We start from the raw sequence: 6,246 nt of genomic DNA on the forward strand, positions 1-6,246 counted from the left end.
AAACAAAAAAAACAACAAAAAAACAAAAAAGAGGGGGAAATCCAACAACTCCTGAGTCTAGGGAGAGAGCTCAAAGAGATACTGATGAAACATCTTCAAGAGAGCAAGAATCTGCAGCGCCCTCAGCGTGCTCTGCTTTCCTTTTGGGCTTGCAACGCTTTTCTCTCTCCCTGACTGGTGTCAGATTTATTAAAACAAAATAAATCTCCAAGAAAAAAAAATGCACTTAAATGTGCTGTTGTTTTATTATTATTTTTTTCCTTTTTGTGCATGCGGTTATTCATTCCTCTACCTGCCTGGTCACAGATCAAACAAAACTCAGTCTGAAGTCTTGGCAAAATACCTGTAAGGCTGGGAGGCTGTATCTATGTCCCTTCCATTTTCGCTCCTCCCTCGTCACCTCTCAGTTTCTGCAGTGTTCAAGGCATGGGGGAAAAAAAACCCTGCGGTTAGCACAGTGCAGTAGGTCCTGATCTTAGAGAAGAGCCCCAGCTGGGTGCACTGGCTGCAGCTTCATTCATTTCAAGGGGATCCGTGCAAGCGCAGTTTGCTCATGCTGCATTTGGGGCTGTGTACTGAGCGTGTTCTGCCTGTCCTTTTGTAAGGACGGGGTTTTTCTATGCACGAACTCCCCCTGAAATCAAGCCTAGGTTCTTCAAAGCACCAAACTCCTCCCAAATGCCCCCAAAATTCTGCAACAGCAACGTATTTGCAGGCCCTGAGCTACCTCGCGCAATAGCGTTTGCTTCCCAGTTCTTGGCCAGCACAGCCAGCGCTGCTGATGGAGGGGTTTGAAATGTCCGGTGAGCTCTGTAACTAGTTGACTGATTTCATTAACCAGCCATGTAAGGCAAACGACAACAGCATAAGCGTGCCTGCTTGGAAGGGCACGTAGAGCAAAGCTTGTCTCCCTAGTAAACAGCTTGCTGCATCTCTATTTATTCATCTGAACTTGGCTGTAAAATGAAGGCCGTGTGTATTGATTTTGCTTTTGTCAGTGGTCCAGAATTGTTAGCACACATTTTCACTCTTCTGAAAAACAACAGACTCTTTAGAGAAATCTTTCTCTCTCGTGAACTGCTTTTTCCAGAAATGGAATCAGCTTGTCAAAAATCATCAGGACAGCAGAGGTAGGGAAAGTGATCTAGGCTGGAGCTGGCTTCATGCATTTCCAATGATCACAAACTTACCTTAGCTTTCCTGAAAATTTGCCCACCTTACACTTTCTTAACAACTTACCCCCAAATTCAGATGCTTTGGACAGTTGAATCAGTTTATTGTTTGCTATTTTAAAAATATCTACAGCTGCATATCGGGGGAGAAATCTCCAAGTACACATAAACCTTCAGCAAAATGTAGACCAAATGGTACAATACATTATGCAAAGGAAGCCTGCTTTATTTTTGAGGCCAAATCCACCCCTTGTACGATGCCAACAAAATGAGTGGAATTACACAAAGGATGTAAGAAGGTCCTTCGCAATTAACGGGAACCCAGCAAAGGCTTACAGAACGGTGCTCGCTCACTGCTGACATTATTTATTATGCACTAAGACCTAATAGTCAAGCCAAGCTCTTTCCTGGAGAACTCACCATCAAGGAGCCAGACAAAGAAAATCCTGATGTGCTGGGAGATACAGGGGAAGGTTCCTGCATGCAAGAGCAGCCGCTCCAGCTCTCGCACACGTGCGGTTTTGAGATGCAGAGACTGTCTTCACGAGCAGAGAGAGGCCACCTCAGGTCTCTAAGCAGCCGGCCCTGTGCGCATCCCTTCACACTGCTGGGGCAGAGGGGGAGTTCGCTGTGATCAAGCCGCACGGGTCCTTCTGCTGGCACTGAATTCTTGCTGTCAGTGAGAATGTTGCCCTTGTGATAAGAAGGGGTTCTGCGTGCTGCAAACACTCTGCATTAATCACCTCCTGTGTTGTCTTAGATGATTTTGAGGACTTTATTTTTTTTAGAACTACTACACACGGCAGTATTTGAGTGGCCCAATTCTGTGAATAAGAAGGTCCCTCAAAATGAAAACATTTTGTGCTTTTTCCGTGCTAAATGCTAGAAAGAAATTTGCTTTGTTCAAATAAGCGCTACGCGCCAAATTTACAAGGATGCTTATCCAAGTGAGATATCCCATTCTGAGGTCCATATTTGGACACCCAAATCACCACTCAGCCAAACACATGCATGAGGCATTTCAGTGCCATTTGGAGTGTCCATATATAGAACTGGATGCCCTAACTTCATTGCCTTTGTTTTAAAAATAGGCCTGGAATATGTAAAGGCATTACTTAATAACAACTATGACAAACATTCTGTGCTCAAACTAAGAACGAGGTCTTGCTGGTGCTGGAACAGGTTGATTCCCCTGGAATCACTCTGGATTTACAGAGGTATAACTCAGAATAAGCAATGGCCCCTTGAGTTGCTTTGCCTTCCACTCCCACCCAAAACTGACTTGATGTTTGGGATCTGTGTGTATGGGAAGGTGGTACTCAGGCAGTATCCACACGCATGCATGCAGCAGAGGGAGAGAGAGAGTCGGGAATTGAGCTGAACCTGCTTCATATTGAACATAACTGCTCAAATGTCTTGAAATGGGTAGAACAGGTTTACATAGGCTTGCACACATTTTACTTGTCATTTATGTGGTACTGGGCAAAGAAATGCAACGCTACCTTGAGCACCCCTGGAATATTTTCCACAAAGCATAGGATGCACCAGCAAAACACACAGAGCTGTGAAAATACAGCTGAACAGCAGCTCCTGGCTGTTTTCTTCCAGCGACCGTGGGAGCACGGCCCCTCGGAGGTGCAATGGATGCTGGCTGCAGGGTGCTGCAGCACCTCCGAGGGAGAGGGGGTCTCTGACGCAGGGCTGCTCCTCAGCCTGCCACGTTGCCCAGTCTAGACCTGTTGGGACTTGAACTTCTGTGTCACCGCAGGGAACTGACCCAGCCACGAGGCAAAAAAAGAGTAACTTAGGCCGCTGTCATCAGTCTCTTTTCTCAAAGATGTTCCCTGGTGTCTAAAGCATCGCCTGTCTACTGGAGCAGGTGAGTGTCCCAGCCACTTCACCCGCGCTCTACTGAAGTAGTTTTCCGAGGACATATAAGACAGAGAGTCAGCCAGCTGCACTGACTGGGACCTTTCCTTGCGAATGATGCAAGCAATGATGCAAGCATCTAAAAGTTGTGTGTCCCTGCATGAAATGCCCGGGCAGCTGGCTGTCCCGGGAGAAGGGGCAGCCTCACCTGCACCTCCTGCGTGGGGCTCGTTGGCATCCAAGCAGCCCACGCTGCGGGTGGGACGCTGCCCAAACTGGGGAGGAAAGCTTGGTTATTAGTAGCCGGTAAGATAGCTGAGGACAGAGATGCGTTGCGATTCCCACCCCTCGGCAGGGCTACTTTTTCTTTGAAGGACCTTGCTGCACCGATTTAGTAAAATAAAAAGGCTTGAGGAAGAAGTCATGCTGCCTTCTTTTCCAGAAAAGCATTGTGGTTAGGGGGCTTGCCCAGGGGCCGGGAGAAGCAGGTTCACTCCCCTTCTCCAGCTGAAGGAATCACGCCCACATAGACGCACACAAAACAAGGTGTTGAGAGAGGCTTTCATCCCTTCCCGTGTCCCAGGCCAGGACTGATGAGACATAACCTCTCCCAGCCTGCCCACCGGGACACGAGCTATGCCAAGAAAGGCAGAAGAGGTGCTCTGCACTCCTCATGGAAGAGACGCGACTCCGACATCCGCAGGGCCGGGAAGAGGGAGCACAGCCCTCGAGTTAGCGCTTGAGGCTCTCTGCTCTCAAGGACGGCTGCTTCTGCTCCCCCAATGGCTTCAGAGTTGCTGCAGGAACGACTGACCCGTTACAGAGCCTGTCTCCGAAGCAAAGGAGGGCGGGCGGCCGCAGAGGTCCCAGGGCCGCAGCGCTGGCGGCGTCACCCGGTCGGCTTCAGAGCATGGGAGCGTGCCGGGCTGGCAGGACGGCACCAGGAGCCCTGCCCCGCATCTGCCGGGTGATGCCGGGCCTTCGCATCACCTGCCCTCTCCTTCCGGAGTGCCTCAGAAGACACGGTTTTCAATTCTTACCAAGGGAGACCCATTTCTCGCCTCCCAGTTGCTAGCGCCGTCTTTGGCGTGACAGGCATCACCACATAGGCGAAACGTAATGTTCGGGGCGGGGGACACAACTCGGGAGCAGCCCGCTATTATTTAGCTCGCAGGTGTCGTTTTAAGCGCAGGCCAAGCAGGCGGCCAGGCGCTGAAGCGCAGCTGGATGCCGGGGAAAGCTGGCTGCCGCCTGCCCGCCGGAGAGCTCCGGTGCGATGATTTACGGCAACGTCAGGTAGAGGAGCTGACACAAACGGGTCAGAGAGGATGGGTGCCAGCCCACAGGCTTATTGTCGGTCGACATCCAGGGAACGGGGCGGGACAGGGGGGGGAGCGTGAGTCGAATTCCTTAATAACGTGAATTATAAAATCATTTCCTGTGTTAGGGGTTAGGAAAGAGAGCGAAGGACCCGGAGATCTTCCAAACAGAAAACAGCTTTTGTTAAGGCTTTTGGCCTAAGGAGTTTGGGGGGGGTGGGGTGGGAAGGGAAAGTGCTGGCACATTTTTGGCTGGAAGCCTCAGACAACATATTTTTTATTCTAGTCTTTATTTTTCAAAATAAAATCATGGCGAGGCAGCAACAAAGAGGGGGGAAGAGGGTGAAATTAGGGGGAGCGGTACCCAAGTATTTCCCCCTTCTTTCTGTCCCTGCCATTAAACGCACAGGGTCTCCTTTATTATATACAGTAGCGGGATTAAGCCAGCGGCCCAAAGGCTAGGAATGCAACAAGATACTTTTGTACTTATTGATCCTTATTTTTTTTTAGGGAGATTGTTTTCATGAAAGTTTAATTCACCTTTTTTTAGCTTTTGAGCCTAACTGCTACACATTTTAGCCCGCTTCTTTGTGGAATGCTAAATCCATCGGTAGGTTTTAGTTTTCCTGGTGTAACTTTTCAGAAACTGTATATCTGCATAGCAACCCCACTGCAGGCAGCTTATGTCACGGTATCACATGTCAGAAAGATGAAAAGAACTCCAAATCTGAGCTGCTCCGCAAACTTCTGTCCCCCATTCTCGGACATATATCTTCTGTACTTAATATAAGCGTCAGGAAGGCAATTTCAAGGCCAGAGAGGTGCAAGGTTTTATCTCGGAGATGACAAAAGGAAAAAAAAAAAATGACACATGACCTCAGTTCAGCCTTGTGCGGACAATCAAATGAGAAACAAAGATTGCCTTTTCCTCCTCTCCCCACTCCCCCCCGGCCCCCACCTCCCCATGTTCCTGTTGTCTGCTTCCAACTGCAACTTGAGCCTGGGTCCCGAGCCCGGTGTCCAGATTAGAGATTGTTGACTCAGATTTAGTGGTGAAACTTGAGCCAGGCCCTGTTGATGGCATAGCCTTGAAGGAGCAGGTTTACTTCAAGCCAAAAGAGAGATTACATGTCAGACGAGAGCCTGCCTTTTCTTTATCGCAAACTTCCTGATCTCCCTCTGTTTTAATAGTGAGTGTCCCCCCCGCCATGTGCCCACTTTCAATTCCTTCTATTGGGTGTCATAAATCAGGAAATTAGCAAGTGTGTGGCTGCCCTTTGCCACAGGCAGAGACAATGAGCTTGCTGTGTTTTTAACCAGTGGGTAGCACTTAACATAATCAATGGAGAGCTACGTGCAGAAAGGATGAAAAATTGGGTCTCGGTCTGACCACTTACAGGGTATTTCTCATCACCCAGGCAAGCTGCTTTTATGAGAATATGACATGCCCTGGAAGCTTGCTCTCCATTTTGCAGGAGAGTCATTAAAAGAAATCATTACATGCTTTTTTTTGTTCCTTGGCACACACGCTGCTTTTCCTTGGCTTCTGATTTCATCCATCTTTCAGGCGCTTCGTGCCTTTAGTAATTTATGTGCAAGATTTTTCCAAACCTCCAAATGTTTTTCCATTTGGCAAACTGTGTCCCGAAGCCTCCACAGAATGTAACTGTAGAGTTTTCTTGTACTTCAAAACATGAGCCCTGTTAGCACAAAGATGCATCTAATACTTGTAATCCTGTACATAAAAGCTATAAATTAATGTAAGAAAATCAAAGACATCGTTCCTTCTTGTGAGTCTTTACCAGCCTTGTTGCTGTAACCCCTTACTTGATACACAAAAGGAGAATTTCTCTACGAGCATTGTTTTCTTTAACTATAGTTTTTGG

Source organism: Ciconia boyciana, chromosome 3, assembly GCF_034638445.1.
Source record: "Ciconia boyciana chromosome 3, ASM3463844v1, whole genome shotgun sequence".
Taxonomy (NCBI): Eukaryota; Metazoa; Chordata; class Aves; order Ciconiiformes; family Ciconiidae; genus Ciconia; species Ciconia boyciana.